Raw genomic sequence first — 18,397 nt, 5'->3', positions numbered from 1 at the left:
GATTTTTTTTTGTTCAGAAATACGGTTTTTTCTCCTTTTTTTTAATAAACAAGTGGGTTACAAAAGCAAAAGAGTTAAAACAAAAGAGTTAAATTTCTACATAATACTAAACAAAAATAAATATTACGACATTACGTTCACAATAAGTCCAGACGCAAGTCAATGTGTTTGGGATGACCCAAAAAACACAAAACAACCATTGTTTTACTTCCTAGGAAAAATCTTACTCATCACCCTCGCCTAATAAAATATTAATACTAATAAAATATTAATAAAATATCGAATAAAATATTAATCAACCAATCTAAGAGTGATGTGTTTGTATGAAACTTGAATGAATTCCAAACTCATTCGCTTCAAGTTATCACACTATCTGATAAATACTGACACTCACCCAATCATAAAACATATTAAACAAAATCTCTTTTAACAGTACTTAATCATAAACTCACTCCATATCAACCAATTAATCTATATCTAGAATATTGGTTAAAACCAATACTTCACAAAGAAGCACGAGTTCCTCAAAGGTCTACCTTCTACTTCTGACGTAATTTTGTTGAAGACTTCTGGGCCTATATACCTAATGGAAAGCTTGGAATAGGTATTAATAGGAACAAGCGTTCCAACCAATTCAATATTTCTAGCTTTAAGACTATGTTCCTTTTTTTGTATAAAAGTACGAAAAACATACAGGTAATTGAAAAGAATTTATACATAAATAAATTTACACAAAAATTAAACAAACCGAAAAAAGGTAGAATTTGGTTTTCCTAATTTAATGGTTTTCCACAACAAGACTGAATTTCTTTTCTTCTTCTTTTTTTCTTCTTCTTCTTCACAGCCACCTTTTCTTTTTGCTTTTATTTTTCCTTTTTGGTGTCCACAGAGGTTTAACTTTTTCCTTGCTAGGAGTAGAAGGAGCAAAAGTATTTGAATTTTCTGAAACATTTTCCTCGATTTCTTCTTCGTCTTTTTCGGTTTGAGAAGATTCTGTTGTTCCGCAAAGATCCGGTCTTCTTTTTATATCATCTTCTCCTTTTTTCAAAGCTTGGGTTATAATACCACTTAGAGAAATATGCATTTCTTCCATCTCATTAGTCTTCTGTGGTTTCTCTTCGACCTCTTTTATTTTCAACTCTTCATCAATTGATTCGACTGTACTCTTCATACTAGAATGACAAAACGGCTCTTTTTCCACCTCATCAGGAGCCACTTTTATTGGAATCTCTTTTTCTTTTCTAGTCTCGGCCTTAATAGCTGGTTTGGGTTCACTCCTTGCACTTGAATGAGAGTTAAGCTCTTCTTTTTCTTGTACTGGGCATACCTCCGTTTCAGATTTTCTATATTTCTTTACAGCCCACAAAATTGAGATTGCAGCACAGGAGACTGGAACTCCAATGGCAAGGTATCTAAATATACTATTCATTATATGCTTTATAGATTATCACTACATGCGATTTACTGAACAAGTGATGACCACAGCCTGAAAAATCCAATATTTATGGTAAAGATGACGTCATAATTGTCACACTGCGTCGTTTACATAGTGACGTCATTTACGAATATAAAAGACTTCGTGCGGATAAAAATCATAATGACGACGTGATGACGTCACTTCATAATCATAGACAGCGCAATAGCGCTACCTTAGTAAGCAGTGATGTGGGTAAAATATTATATCTATATATATAAAAATAAGTTGTCTGTCTGTGGATGTGTGGATGGATGTGTGGATGGATGTGTCAGGTGACGTCACCTGAAAAAACTGGATTAGGTGACGTCAAAACTGAAAAAACTAAAAAAAGGCAAAAACTACAAAAAAAACTAAAAACTAATAAAAAAAATAAAAAAGCTAAAAAACTAAAAAAACTATAAAGGTAAAAACCAATAAAAAACTAAAAAAAAAACTGAAAAAACTAAAAAAAGGCAAAAACTACAAAAAAAAACTAAAAACTAATAAAAAAAGTAAAAAAGCTAAAAAACTAAAAAAACTAAAAAAACTAAAAAAAGGTAAAAAACTAAAAAAAATAAAAAATAAAAAAAAACTAAAAAAAAGGAAAAAACTGAAAAATAAGCTAAAATAAAGGTAAAAACCAATAAAAAACTAAAAAAAAAAAGGAAAAAACTAATAAATGACGACACTCAAAGAGAAAGCGACCAGGACAAAAAACTAAAAAAAAAGGCAAAAACTACAAAAAAACTAAAAACTAATAAAAAAAATAAAAAAGCTAAAAAACTAAAAAAACTAAAAAAAGGTAAAAAACTAAAAAAACTAAAAACTAAAAAAAAACTAAAAAAGGTAAAAACTAAAAGAACTAAAAAAGAAAAAAATAAATGACGACACTCAAAGAGAAAGCGACCAGGACAAAAGGAATGTTCGATTAGCAATCAACAAAGCACCGGGACACAGGGAGTATAAATGACGACCAGGACACAAGTAAAAAAAAAAATTAACAAAACTAAAAAGAAGGTAAAAACTACAAAAAAACTAAAAAGAAAAAAAAACTAAAAACTAATAAAAAAACTAAAAAATCTAAAAATCTAAATAAACTAAAAAAGAAAAAAAAAGGAAAAAAATAAAGGAGAAAAACAAAACTAAAAAACGAATGTATATACAGACCGGTACACCGGGATACAAATGACGACCGGGACACAGGGAATATAAATAACGACCGGGACACAGGGACACAACTACAACGGGGACACCGGGGGAAACAGGGGGATATAAATGACGACCGGGACAAAAAAACTAAAAAGAAATAAAAACTAAAAACTAATAAAAAAAACTAAAAAATCTAAAAATCTAAATAAGCTAAAAAAGAAAAAAAAAGGAAAAAAATAAAGGAGAAAAACAAAACTAAAAAACGAATGTATATACAGACCGGGACACCGGGATACAAATGATGACCGGGACCCGGGACACAGGGAATATAAATGACGACCGGGACACAGGGACACAACTACAACGGGGACACCGGGGGAAACAGGGGGATAACCTGACAATCTATTTATATGCAAAGACAATGGGACAGCAAAGAATGTTGTATATTCGCAAGTTTTACGTAGTTAAAACCATATATATATATATATATCTATATTCACAGGTGGGACATAGGGACACAACTACAATGGCGCGTAACTATTATGGCGCGTAACGACTTACGCGCGCGGGGGGGCTTGGGGGGGGCGCGAAGCGCCCCCACCAACTAGGTGTTGGGGTGGCGCGAAGCGCCACCCCAACAGCTAGTTTATTATATTTTCGAGGCACTTCGTATGAAGAAGTTGTCGTAGAAACTTTGAAAGACCTCATTAGAAGCCATGGAAACGAGTGATGCTTTCTAGAACCAAACAATGTTTAATTCTTATTGCTCTATATATTCGGTTCGGGGTAGGGGGTAACACATCTATTTTCTGCTGCCCCGACTTGAAATCCAAAGAGACACAACTTTTAGGGTAAGGAGCCGACTCTAGTTTTACCAACCAGTTTTTCTTAATAACTTAGACCCATCTTTAATCAGTTAATACATGAAAACCGTAATTTTCTAAGATCGTTTTTTTTCTTTTTTTTATAATTTTGAATCCTCTAGGTTAGTACCGTGCATCCGTCATTGCGTCCGTGTTGAACCACGGAAACAAACAAGAAATGTTAACCAATGAAATTCACCAACGTTTTCAGTCCTTAAAGATTTTAACCTTTTTTTGACTTACCGTATTATTAAAAGTTTTGACTCATTTTCGACTTTTAAGTGGCTTTTGCAGCCAACCAATGAGAGTATTTAAAAATTTTGACTATTTCTTTGCAATCATCGACGTAAACTACCTACAGGGTCTTTGAAGCAGAGGTATCACGAGCCAAAATGTTTGAAGAGGAGCAATGGATTTGACCGTCTAGCTGGTCATTTTTACCGAACGGTTTGAATAATATTGCTATTATAATTCTTTTGTTTTAGTTTTTTAATGACAGAGACTGATCTTTCATCTATAATACGTCGATTATTTCCATTAGCCGATTTACAAGAAAATTTGTGCCAGTAAAATAGTGGTGCTTCGTGCCACTATTTTACCAACTGGCTGTAAACGTTGGGGGCGTTCTTCCTACCCTTTACGTGATGCTCTGTCTATGCAGCAGTCATGGTGTCAGTATGGTAAATATAGCTGTCCACATGTTAATAAATAGATTCTCCCGTGTGACTTTATTGCATTCAGAAAAAAAAAGAAATAATAAAAAAACGAGAAAGTGGGCTAATTTTAGTCAGCAGTAGAAGAATTGTTGGAAATTCCAAATGGGCAGCTAAAAAATAGTATATATATATATATATATATATATATATATATATATATATATATATATATATATATATATATATATATATATATATATGTATATATATATATATATGTAATATATATATATATATATATATATATATATATATATATATATATATATATATATATATATATATATATATATATATATATATATATATATATATTATCATGAAAAGAGAAATCACCAATGCAACAGCACAAACACACACACAAAAAAAGAGAAAAAAAAAAAAAAAGAGATAGAAGGAGAAAAGGAAGACTGTTTTCCTAAATTAGTGATTAATATAGACCAGCACTTGAATGAGGCCTTAACCCTACTCATCCATACAATCACATAGGTCAAACAGCATAGCCATACACAATCAACCATAAAGAATAATCCATGGACAGGCAGTCATGTCGTCAATAAGTATAAGTCGTCATTTACCAAACAATAGATATATATATATATATATATATATATATATATATATATATATATATATATATATATATATATATATATATATATATACTAGCTCGGTGTCCTAGCTCGGTACCCAGTTTTGTTTTTCTCCTTTATTCTTCATTTTTTTTTCCTTTTTTTTCCTTTTTTAGTTTTTTTTAGTTTTTTAGCTTTTTTCGTTTTTTTATTAGTCTTTAATTTTTTTCTTTTTAGTTTTTTTTGTAGTTTTTACCTTTTTTTTAGTTTTTTTTAGTTTTTTTTTCTCCTGGGAGCCCTAAGATGACTTCTTAAACCTTATTAAATTTGATAACTCCTTACGCTAAAGTTTTTTATTGTTTAAGAAGTAGAACTGTGATAAAGAGTCAAACATTAACGTAAAGAGCTGGGCGTTGAGGAGGTGACAGCCCCTTTCATCTACGGAATAATTTTTGTTCGTTTTAAGTTTTAATATCGCTCCTTACTTTCAGTTGAAAAAAATTTATTTAATTTCCGAACGTTTTTGAATTAATGCCGGTTTTGATTTTGGTTCATCGTATCTGAATAATTAAAACAAAAGTTGCATGTTAATTTTACTTTTTTTAGCTAAATGGTTTTCTCAAAGTTTTGATCTGACGATTTTGAAAAAAAGAGGCGGGGGAGGCGGCCTTGTTGCCCTCCAATTTTTGGGCTCCTTAAAAAGGCCATTAGAACTTTTAATTCTATTTGCGAGTGTTTTTATTAGTAATAAATATACTTAAATTACGAATAAACTTACGTAACGAGCTTCTATATTAGTATATTTTTATTACGTATATGAGGGGGTTCGCCCCTCGTCAATACCTTGTTCTTTACACTAAAGTTCGTATTATGATCAAATTATTTAAGAATGACCTCTGAATCACAAAGGCCATTTAATTAGAATAAATATCTCTTTTGAAATTACTAAAAATACTTTAGCGTAAACAGCGAGGTATTGAGGAGGGGACGAACCCCCACATATGCGTAATAATTTCTGTTCGTTTTGAGTTTTAATTTCGCTCCTTACTTTCGGTTGAAAAAAACTTATTTTTTTATTTGGTTTTTCATTGTTTTTTTTTTAATAATGTTGGAAAATCCAGCACTCCTTCATGGAAATTCTCTTCCTCCATGATAAATTCCTCCTTTGGAAAGATCTTCCCACGCAACCCTCTTCCCCAGACCCTACCACCAGAAAAATTCCCCCTGAAAACGTGTGTATACTTCCTAATAAACAATACTATACTTAAACATTGGGCAAAGTTCGTAACTTGCAGCCCTTCCCCCGGGGAATGTGGGGGATTAAGTCGTTCCCAAAAATATAGTGATTAAATTTTTCAACTATACTAAACAAAATGGTTATTTCAAAATTTTGATCCGGTGACTTCGGGAAAAAATAAGCTTGGGAGGTGGTTTAGTTGCATGCTTAATTATTAAAAAACTCCTTTGCATATTGCCGAACTCAGCATAGGATAAAAGAATGATCTTTGGTAGATTCACACCATTAAAGTTTTCAGATCATGTGCTTTAAGGTGCAATTTCTAACATTTTTGCTTCATTTTTATATTTATTTTATGATTTTGCATTTTGTTCATTCTCAAATGTTTTACGCTTTTTTAAGTGTGTTTTTAAAATTTTATTAAAACATATTTTTGATAGAATTTGAGATTGTTATAATTAAATTGAAATTGCCTGAAAACATTACCGAAACTAATAATCGATTTGTAATGAATAATTGGATTGTACTGGCTCGAAACTGTTAGGGTTAAAGCTGTATTAAATAAAAAAAAACTAGTTTTTTTAGCTGAAAGTAAGGAGCAACATTAAAACTTAAAACGAACAGAAATTACTCCGTATATGAAATAGGTTGTCACCTCCGCAATCCCTCGCTCTTTACGCTAAAGTTTTTAATTGTTTTAAGAAGTAGAACTGTGGCAAAGAGTCAAACTTTAGCGTAAAGAGTGAGGGATTGCGGAGGGGACAACCCATTTCATATACGGAGTAATTTCTGTTCATTTTAAGTTTTAATGTCGCTCCTTACTTTCAGCTAAAAAACTAGTTTTTTTATTTAATTTCTGAACGTTTTTGAATTAATGCATGTTTTATTTTGGCTCTCCACACATAAATTATTAAAATGAAATTTGCATATTAATTCTTTTTTGGCTAAATGGATTTCTCTTAGTTTTTATCAGACGATTTTGAGAAATAAGGGGTGGGAAAGGAGCCCTGTTGCCCTCCAATTTTTCGGTTACTTAAAAGGGCAACTAGAACTTTTAATTTTTAACGAACGCTTTTATTAGTAAAAAATATACGTAACTTAAGAATTAACTTACGTAACACACTTTTATATTCTTATATTTTTATTATGTATATGAGGGGGTTTGTCCCCTCGGTAATACCTCAATCTTTACACTAAATCTTAAGTTTTTTCCCAATTCTTTAAGAATAACCCCTGAATCAGAAAGGCCGTAGAATAATAGTTTAAATTACTAAAAATACTTCAGCATAAAGAGCGAGGTATTTATCTTCTCCTAAATACCTCGCTCTTTATGCTAAAGTATTTTTAGAACCCTTCATATGCGTAATAATCTCTGTTCGTTTTAAGTTTTAATGCTACTCCTTACTTTCAATTGAAAAAACTTTTCATGTTTATTTTTTCATTGTTTTTTTTTATAGTAATGCTAGAAAATCTCGCGCCCTTTTCAATGAATTTCTCTTCCCCCGTGACACATTCCTCCAAGGAAAGATCCTCCCACATAGCCCCCTCCCCTCAACCCCACCCCCAAACCAAAAAAAATCCACTGAAAACGTCTGTACGCTTCCCAATAGCCATTATTGTATGTAAAAACTGGTCAAAGTTTGTAACTTGCAGCCCCTCCCCCAGGGACTCTGGGGGAGTACGTCATCCCCAAAGACATAGTTATTATGGTTTTCGACTCTTCGGAACAAAATGGCTATCTCAAAATTTTGATACGTTGACTTTGGGAAAAAGAGCGTGGGCGGGGGCCTAGGTTCCCTCCAAATGTTTTGCTCACTTAAAAAGGGCACTAGAACTTTTCAGTTCCGTTATAATGAGCCCTCTTGCAACATTTTAGGACCACTTGGTCGATACGATGACCCCTGGGAAGAAAAAACAAAAAAAAAAAACAACAAATAAACACGCACCCGTGATCTGTCTTCTGGCAAAAAATACGAAATTCCACATTTTTGTAGATAGGAGCTCGAAATTTTTGCTATAGGGTTCTCTAATACGCTGTATGCGATGGTGTGATTTTGGTGTGATTGTGTCACTTTTAGGGGGTGTTTCCCCCTACTTTCCAAAATGAGGCAAATTTTCTCAGGCTCATAACTTTTGATGACAAAGACTAAATTTGATGAAACTTATATATTTAAAATCAGCATAAAAATCCGATTCTTTTGATGTATCTTTAAGCATCAAAATTCCGTTTTGTAGAGTTTTGTTTACTATTGAGCCGGGTCGCTCCTTACTACAGTTCGTTACCAAGAACTGTTTGAAAGACATATTAAATAGTGTTAAAGCTGTAAAGACATATTAAAGTAACTTCTATACGGCGCATCCCTGTTTCTGTAGATGTTTCGTAGATGAAAAAAAATTGTTAGCATAAATGTGAAAGTAAATATCCTGGGGCAAAAAACCTATTGTTTCTACCCATTTCTGTTAGTGATTTCAGCTGAGTTTATCATTCGGTTTTTGCACTTGGGATTGCGGTAGAGGAATGGTATCAGACGTGCCTCTTAAACTTTAAAACTTCTCTCATAGCTAGAGAAATTAGAGTTTATCCTTTGCTCTTTTCTAAGCGATACCGTTAGAAACTTGACCTACGGCAAAAAAGTCAACTTTCGAACTAAGACAGATGGATTTTTTTTTTTTCGAAGGCAGTCGATAGCTCTTGATGAGCTAATCAAAGTTAATGTCATCCATTGTTGGTAGAAAAATTCCTTCATGAGATATACTAGTTTGAAAGTTTCAAGGGTCTGAATACCTCGGCAGTAAAGTACACACAGAAACCAAAAATAGGCCGATACCAATTGTGAGATATATAGGGGAGTTTTAAGCAACAGTCAGCTGTTAGCTCATAATCATCTTCGGAAATGACGGGTTTGCAACTTTTGCTAGTTGGTGTACCTATTATTTGTCTCCGGTGTATTCGATGGTAAGAGCAAGACCAATGTGGTTCCAGTGGTAACAAATGTAGGGGACTTGTAAGTAATAATCGGCTGTTAGACCACAATCATCTTCAGCGATGAGGGGCTTGCAACTTCTGCTAGTTGCAATGAGGGGTTTGCAACTTTTGCGAGTTGGAGTACCTAGTATTTATTTTAAGATTCTTAAAATAACAACGTCAGCGTTTAATCGAAGCGAGGAAACCAAATCAAAGTGTTGCTCTCGCAAAAATATACTAGGCAAAGTTAAACAAAGGTTGCTGCAACACCTCACGTTGCCTATGCAACGTAGATCTAGTTAACGCTAAAGCGCTTTGTTTTTATCGATTGCTCATATTCGTTATTGTATTCGTTACACAATATTCATATTCGTTATTTGTTATTCGTCCCACATTTGTAATATCATATTGATTTGTTTTGTCACTTTTTATATTTATTCATCTGTTCTGTCGTGTTTTGTGTCAAAGTATTCATTTGATGGCTGATAAATTGTTATTTAGAATTTAGGAATATTTCTGTGTAAGCATCTAACATCGAATAGTCATGAAATATTTTCAAGATAATTTTGTATTTGCAACTACAGACACTGTGAAATAGTGGTACATGATTGCGTCTTTCTAGTAACGTGTTACTTGACTTATATCACCTGTCGGGTGCCGCTCGGCGGAGAGAGTGACATCTGCCTCTTTTATCCACTTCGATCAATGGCGAGTCTTTGTGTTTTGCTCAGTTTGATGTTTTCCATCGTCAAGAACTCGGACAAATTCTTGGACCATCGTTTCTTTAGTCGGCCCCTACCTGTCTTTGGTAGGGTTAAAGTCATAGAGCAATTTTGCGGGTAGATGCGGAGGCATTAGCAGCAGGAATCCAAGCCCTCGAAAGGTGCACTTGGTTGTTTGGGTCGAAAAACGAGGCCGCTAAGTGAGCTGTAAGAGCTCATTGCTGTTGAAGTCAAGCCATCGCAGACTTTCGAACCTTCTCACGATCTTTGACTGGACATCGACCCTTAATAATCTTTTCACTCTTTCCTTTGGTGCTGGATTGTTTCTTTACTTAGAACTTGGCTACTCATCACTCGTCTAGATTTAAAGACACTTTTTATTCTTAATGCTAATATATAACATATACAAGCCAAGTGTCAATCGAATGTAATTCTTCGAATCCAAAATCCAATATAATTCACATCTTCCAATAGTTTCAAATAAGCCTTTTAGTCAAGCTCTACTTTGTCATTTAAAAAGAAATTTAAGAGTTACTAATTAGCTAGGAAACTCTGGATATGCTCATTAATTGCACTTTAATAGTTTTTAAGTTGACTCAGCGCAGTTCACTTCAGTTCACAGCTCATTTATTCACTCAAAATTTGAATAAAAATAAAAATTTGCCTTCATATTTCTTACACAAGGCCCTATAATGGGGGATGCGGGTAGGTACAGAGAATAGAAAAGAAGCAGTAAAATGTCGAAGTAAAGTCTTGAAAGACTAAAAACAAAATAGAAAGGTGAATTCCACCATTCAGTGCCCGCGGTAAATAAATCCAGACCGAGGTGTCATGCACACTAAATAATACTAGAATACCTTTCCAATGTGGTCTTAGAGCAACCCGTCCTTACCTTACCTTAGATCCTCCTGTGTCACCAGAAGCAACCAGACCATCCACGAAGAGTAAGCCACCAGTCATCCCGCATGTGTGCCACCGCCAAAGTATCTTCCCTTTGGGGTTCTATTATCGTGTGAATGTTGGAACAGGTTTCTTTGATGTCTACTACGCAAGGTGTTTCTTGGTCGACCTCTCCTACGGTTTCCCTAAGACTGCCATTCGAATATCTGTCTTGGGATCCTATCGTCCTTCATACGAAAAATGTACCCAATGTATCGCCACCTTTGTTGCCGAGTGATATCTGTAACCATGGGCTGCCCTAAAACAGATCAGAATATCTGGTTTGTGACATGATCTTTTCAGTCTATATTCAGAATCCTTTGAAGGCAATTGTTTGCGAAGGCAAGAATCCATTTCTCTTGTTGTTGGCTTAATTTGCAGCACTTGCTGCTGTAGAAAATTGCAGAAACGACATTGCTGTTAAATTGCCTGATTTTTAATTTTTTGGAATATTCTTTTCGATTGCCATACTGATAGTTGTCTGCTAAAAGCTCCACTGGCCTTGCCTATCACCCACTGCGTAGAAAAAGAGCAATAAAGAAAGAAAAGGCTGAAAAATGTATTAGAAATTGACAATTTTTTAGAATATTTTTTTCAGTATTTAAATATTCAGACTGAGCATTCCAGACAGCAAAGATGTAGTCAGGGGCTCGAGTCCAATTTCACTGATGGAGTGAATGGGATAGAGATGCCTGGAAAATTAAAAGATTGACTTGTTCTGAGGGCTGCAAAAATAACACACTGTAATTGGAAGAAAGTGTCAGACACAAGTCTGAAAGTCTAAACGAATTCAAGTAAAGATGTGTCTCTTCTGTCGGATGCTCCGCGGCGTAGAGAGTGACATCTGCCTCTTTAATCCACTTTGATCAATTACGAGCCTTTGCGTTTCCCTCTGTCCAATGTTTGCCATCGTCAAGTACTCAAACGTACTGTTGGGCCATCGCTTGTTTGGCTCGCCTCTGGCTCTCTTTGGTAAGGTCAAAGTCGTGGAGTATTTTTGCAGGTAGATGCAAGGGCATTAGCAGCGGGAACGTGCAAGCCCTTGAAAAGTGCGCTCGACTACTTGGGTAGAAAACCGAGGCCATTAAGTGAGCTGTGAGAGCTCATTGCTCTCAAGATGAGAGCTCATTGCTAAGATGAGAGCTCATTGCTAATCCAATATAACCCTTCGAATCCAAAATCCAATATAATTTATATATACTAATAGTTTAAAATAAGCTTTTTAGTCAGGCTTTACTTTGTCATTTAGAAATAAAATTTAACCGTGATTAATTAGCTAGGCAACTCTGGATGGTTTCTTTAGTTACACTTAAACAGTTTTATGAAGGAGGAAGAAGGCCCCTCTAGGGATTAGCGGCGTGTCCACACGTCCTGTGAGTTGCAAACCTTCTCCTAATAATGGGTTACATTGCATGGTGACGCAGAACTTCATCTTGGGAATATTCTCTATAGGAGGACTGCTACGACATGGCTTAAGACCTAGATCTGTGGACAAAGGCCTCCCCAAGGGGCTGTCTCGACTATTTCGGGGTACCTGTAAGACTGGGACCTTGCGGTCAACTCTTTTTCAATTTGAAGAGTGGTGCCCCTCGAGGAAATTATAGCCTAGTAAACAGAACAGCATTCGCACTGGATTCTGATCAATGGATAATTCTTTTGGGCTCGATCTGTTTTGACGGGCGTTTTTGGGCTGAAAAACCTCTTCTTAGCTAAATTATATACTATAGGCTGCCTCCCGGTAGTATCATAATATTTGTAGGCATGAATATATAATGAATTGGAGGTAATATGCTTGAGAGTGTCTATGCAGGATTTTGATTCTTGTTGATAGAAGAGTATCGTCAAGTGCTCAAAACCATGTTGTGACCAAAATGGCCCTAGGGTTGCACAAAGGATTGCCCAGGGACTTCTTTCTTTCCATTTCAAAGCCGGCTTGAGGACTCCCGTATAGACTTGAGAAGATGTGTGACCCCCGTCCTGCACTGGTATCCAGGATCATTGATTTTCCTGAGGCCAAAATAATTTTAGTAATTTAAAGAAAATGAAAATCGGAACTTGGAATTTTACGATGTAAAAAAATTTATTATCGTACTGGCATTTTGACTGATGAATTCAGACTATTCAAACTGGACTTATTAGGAGTTTCAAAAACTCCCATCCCAAGGGTAGGAAGCATGAAATTAGGTTTTACAGAATTTGTTTACTTCAGGCAGGAAGGATGGAGTACATAGATAGGGAGTAAGGCTCTTGATGAATAAGGAAGCTGCTAAGTCTTGTTTAGGCAGGGAAGGTATTAATAATAGAATACTGATTGCTAATATTATGACTAAAATATTCAAGATATTAGTTATAATAGTATATGTCCCCATTGGACCGACTGACGGAGATACTAGTGACTCAGAGGAATTTTACTTACAGTTACAGGAGCAAACGGACAGGGTTCCAGGTAGAAATGTGATGTTTTTGCCTAGAGATTTTAACGCCCAGGTCGGTAGAAATAGGGATAGATGGTATCCTAGCCTAGGTAAATTTAGTGTAGAAAAAGAAAACAGTAATGGCTTCAGACTTTTGCTGTTTTGTAGGTATAAAAATCTAGCTATAACCAATACGGTGTTTGATCATAAAATGGCCGATAATTTAACATGGTATTAACGTGATGGTAAGACAGATAACCTTATTGATTATGTTATAGTAAACTAAAGACTGGCAGTATCAATATAAGATACTAGGGTATGTAGAAGTGCTTTTATTGATGTTAAAAGTAAAGAGCACCATCTAGTAGTGTCTAGGGTTAATCTGAAGTTGAAATTTTGGAAGGGTAACTACCTCCCATGAAGCTAAGATGTTGATAGGCCTCAAGAAGAGAATTTGAGAGAAACTTTCCAGGAACAGTTGACTACTAAACTTGACAGTTTAAAATTTGACAATGTGGAAGATGGTTGGAATAATTTTAGAAAAACAATTTTGTGAAGTTGCTGATGCACTCTTAGGGAAGATGGTTAGGACTCCAGCTAGTTATATTAGTGAAAACTTTGTATGTTTAATAGAGAAGAGAAGGCGCTTTTACAAGAATTATCTGAGTGATAGATCACATGAAAACGAAAGGAATGTTAAAGAAAAATGGAGAAAGCATTAAATTATGAACTAAATAGGTATGAAATGGAGGTCATGGATAAAATTGCAGAGGATCTGGAAGATGCAGCTAGACGGAATAATAGTAAAATATTGTACTGGCATGTTTACAAATTGAGATGGAGTAGTTCAGTGGTTCTCAAACTTATTTAGACACTGTACCCCTTTTTATCCACAAAACATTTTAGGTACCCCTTCTCAGTTACCGATACTAAGTAAACTATAGCTAAAATATAAATAAAATTGAGAGTCCCAGAGTTAAAGGGTTGTTTTTTGTTCTTTTTATCACCGACCGCCTACCCCTTAAAAATTTTAGCATACCCCAAAGGGATACGCGTACCACAGCTTGAGAACCACTGGAGTAGTTAATCTGGACTTGTCCCAGTTAAAAATAGGATTGGGGCCACAATTGGTGATAAGGAAAGAGTTAAGAAAGATGGGAAGAACATTTTTAGAATGTGCTAAACTGAGACAGAATTGCAGGATAAGAAATAGAGGAAAATAAAAAGTTTGTCATTCCTTGGATGTGAAGTAAGATTTGTTTTGTGAAGAAGAATTAGCGACAGCACTAAAAGGATAAAAAAATATCAATGCTCTAGGTGCTGATAGTGTGGTAAATGGTTTTTTTTTTAAATATGGTGGCTTCGAGGTTAGAAATAAGCTACTGAAGATTATGAATATGATTGTTGATAGAGGGGAAGTTCCTAACGTTTTTAGAAAACCTTAATTAAACCATTGTATAAGAAAGGTGATAAGAGTGAGTCTTTGTACCAACCACTAGTGGAGGAGGTTGTCTCACCCTAATATCCTAATTAATTTCAACAACTATTAAATGTTTAGACTGTTTTCACTAATCTAACGATTACTAAATGTTATCAAATTTCCTCAGCCAATAGGCGAGAAGGGGGTGGGGGTCCAGCATTGCCTAGGAGGAGAAACTGATTTCCAAATTTCAAAGACATATATATTTTTAAGGCCAATCATTTCAATAATGTCTTGAGCGGTATTTTAGAAACTATGAAAAGTGGGAATTCCTTTGTACCCTCTTTCTAGTATTATAGAAATTTATATTTTTTTTATAAGCATTTTCTCAGCATACAACAAGGCTCATCTTTACCATGTTGTTACTATTTAAAAGACTTATTATTTTAGATAATTCTAGTTCCATAGAACAGATAGCTATTTATATTATCATTTCCTTATTTACACAGTTTCCATTTTCCCCGTTTTTTTTCTGATTTCGAATGTTTGTTTTATTTGAGAGATAATTTATCAGATCTGATATTACAGATTATGCACACTATTCGAAAAATTGTGCACACTAGATTGCAGAGTGGTAAGGCGTAACAGAAGGCAGGTTGGTGTTGCGGAAGATTGGGCACCATATGGTGTGGTGTAGGATAAAACGGAGTAATGTAGTAAAGCATGGGCCGTACTATCAGAGCATTGTAAAGTAATGCATTTTCGCAAAAAAAAAAAAAAAAAAAAAAAAAAAAAAAAAAAAAAAAAAAAAAAAAATAGAGCCATTGTTGCAATTGGATGTAGAAAGAGATTCATCGCTAAGGAAGAACTGATTGGTGATAAACAGACTCAAGCAGCGTTGGGTCCAGTCCTTATTTGTTGGAATACAGTTCATCATTCTGTAATGCTAGATGCTTATTTTACATGTGAATTAATAATCACAGTAACTGTGATATCACAAGTCGAGACCACAGCCTTCAGACTCTTGAATGACGTTCAGACTTGAGGATGTTTGGAAGCCTGAACCTCCACTATTTAGATGCTATGGTTCTTTTGGTTCTTTCAAAAAGAGAATAAAAAATTATCTTGTTTTGAATTAGTTTAATTTGAATAAAGATTCTAAATAGAAAAGTGATTTTAGCCTTTATTGAGTTTTTTGTGTGGGGGTTGGAGTGGTTTCCTCCTGGATGAAGAGGTGGGGACTTGTAAGGATGGTTTTGCTGGTAGGGGCCATGGTTGTATCGAGGAGTGGAGGGGGAGCCATAGTGTGTATTTGTTTTTGAGGGGATAAGGGGCTCAGCATGTATTTTTTGCATAGAGATGAGAGATTATGTATGTTATGACTGTTATAATTTTATTTAATAAAAAACTTGAATGTATGATTGTTTTTCATTGCCTAGGTACGATTTTGTACGTTAAGCGAGTATAAAACCAAATGCTCTTACAAACTAGATAAGCTCAATTCAATTTATTTTCAAAACGGGCAGCGAACAAGCCGAATATTCGTTTAGTCGTCAAAAAATAAATATATATACAATCTATGTCAACACTTATGAAATAATTTAAAATAATTCTACTCATCCACTTAAAATCAGTACACAAGAACTGAATAGTCAAAAAATAATAAAATATAACCAACAAACTAATGCAGCAGACAAGCCAAATATTCCTTTTAGTCGTCAAAACACAAATACATGTACAATCCATAGTCAACACTTATGAGATAATTTTAAACAAATCCAATCGTCCGCTTAAAATCAGTACACTATAATCAGTACGTCCACTTAAAATCATTAAAATATAATATAACTATGTAACTAAAGAACTCAAGCTGTAGCTATTCTTGCTTACTAGTAGTAACACTAAAAAACTTTACAAACGAGGGAACAAAGCTTTTCAAATATCTGTTTCGAGACACATTGATTGGCTGTATACGAGGTACAGCTTCTGCCACTACTCTTGCTGATCTTTCTCGATGTTGTTTGAAATCAGGGGGCAGTATGGATCGATGGGATGTACTGTTCAACACCCCTGTGCCAAAAGCAAGCGACAATTTTTGTTGACGGCTAGCAAGGGAATATAGGCCAAAATGTTTAAGGAGGGCAAAGTATGGGACTTTGGGCTCTTTTGAAATTATCAACAATGCCAGAAATTGAACTCTCTCAATCGCGTCCGACGGCTCCTGCGTTAGGTCGTAATGCCAAACGGGGTAACAGTATTCAAGGCAAGACCGTATAAAAGAGGTGTAAACTTGCATAAGATGATCTGAAGGAATTTTGTGTCGAGACAGCAGCTTCAGGGAGCTAATACCTGCATTAGCTCTCCGGAGCGTCATTTCTGTCTGTTTCTCCAACTTTAAATCAGCAGTAAGATACACCCCAAGTAGTTTAAGTTCAGTTACACGACTGGAAGGAGGAAGGGGAGGATAAAATTCTGGGTTGCTTTTAAGAAAAGAGAAAGTCAGCATAACAGACTTCTGGACATTAACAGCCATCCTGTCTGCAGCAGCATCATCCGATGTTATTCAGGGGTTTACATCCTTAGTTCGCCAGGTGTTTGAACAGCCTTAGTCAGAATATACAATCTATGCACGCAAAATCTCAAATAAAGTCGGAGGATAATGTTGGGATATACAGTTGGCTTTGGCGCCATATTTTCCCTATTAATTGGGAACATGAAGAGCAGGGTGCTACATGTTTTCAGAAACAACTAATTCCGCGTGCCAAATGGCGATGTGGGTTTGTGTTACGGAAATTACAGCAGTTTCAGAACTCTCTCCACCAACTTCAAATTCACCAGCTCTAACTAAAACTCCCCGACACTTATATTTATCACTATTAAATTCCATCTTAAACGCCATCTAAAAAGGATCAACTCTCTCATCATCAGGTGAGCCGTAGATTCTTCTAAACTCCTCCTTTATCTCCGCTTATTTAGCGCTAATTTACAATTGAAAATTAACATTGATTAATGGTATCTGTGTTTGTTTAGTGTTTGATTATTTCTTAGTGTTTTAAAATTATTAATTTTTGTTAGTTGTTAGTTATTAGTGTTTGATAATTAAAACATGAGCAGTCCCAGAATAATACGGATTTAGAAGAGATACACCATGCACAGGGACCAATTTCCAGCATTTTTATTTGTGGGGGGGAGAGGGTTCTATATCCAGATAGTCAATTCCCTGACACTTGTATTTCTCACTATCAAATTCCATCTAAAGCGCCATCTGAAAAGGATAAACTCTCTTATTATCAGACGTGCCGTAGATTGTCACAAGCTCCTCCTTTATCTCCAGTTATTTAACGCTTATATTACAAATGATAATTGATGCTGATTAATTAAATCTGATTTATTAATGTTTGGTAATTAAACAATAGCAGTTCTATTCAGATTTAGAAGAGATATACCATGCACAGGGGCGATTTTCCAGCATTTTACTGGGGGGGGGGGGGCAAGAGGGGCTCTTTACAGATAATCAAGGGGCATGGGAAATAAAATAATTTTTTATCGAAATTATCTAATAGTTGTTATATTATATAATTACAATTGTAATTGTTATGTTATATTATATATTGATATTTAAATAATTGTTATCTTGATGACATCTAAAAAGAGCCCATAACTTATAAACAATTTCAGTCCTTGAACAAAATGCTAAATTTATGTTGAAATATATGTGATAAAAAGTAATTAGCCATTAATAATTGACTTTACATATCTTTAGTTCTTTAAATAGTGTTAAATATTAACGTTTACTAAGTCATTTCTAAAGAACTCCTGAAAAAAAAAAATGCCTAACTCTTCTAAAAGGGACCAGGTTTGTAATGCAAGGCCCTAATTTAGGTATTCTTGTGATACGGCAAAAAAAAATCTTTGTTGGTAATGAGGCTGGTGAAAAAGGTGTC

At 34.8% G+C, this 18,397-nt stretch overlaps 1 long non-coding RNA gene across 1 annotated transcript in view; it reads left to right on the top strand.

Moving 5' to 3' along the window:
• Nucleotides 1-17,582, top strand: part of LOC136043953 (uncharacterized) — a 107,869-nt gene extending 90,287 nt beyond the window's left edge. The window contains exon 3 of the long non-coding RNA XR_010621761.1: nucleotides 15,042-17,582. This is a non-coding gene — a long non-coding RNA (uncharacterized LOC136043953). The remainder of the gene's footprint in view (nucleotides 1-15,041) is intronic.
• Nucleotides 17,583-18,397: the final 815 nt, after the last annotated feature.

This window comes from Artemia franciscana, chromosome 2, assembly GCF_032884065.1.
Source record: "Artemia franciscana chromosome 2, ASM3288406v1, whole genome shotgun sequence".
NCBI classification, from domain to species: Eukaryota; Metazoa; Arthropoda; class Branchiopoda; order Anostraca; family Artemiidae; genus Artemia; species Artemia franciscana.
The sequence above is the reverse complement of the archived record's forward strand: the minus strand, read 5'-3'. Positions and strand labels throughout refer to the sequence as shown.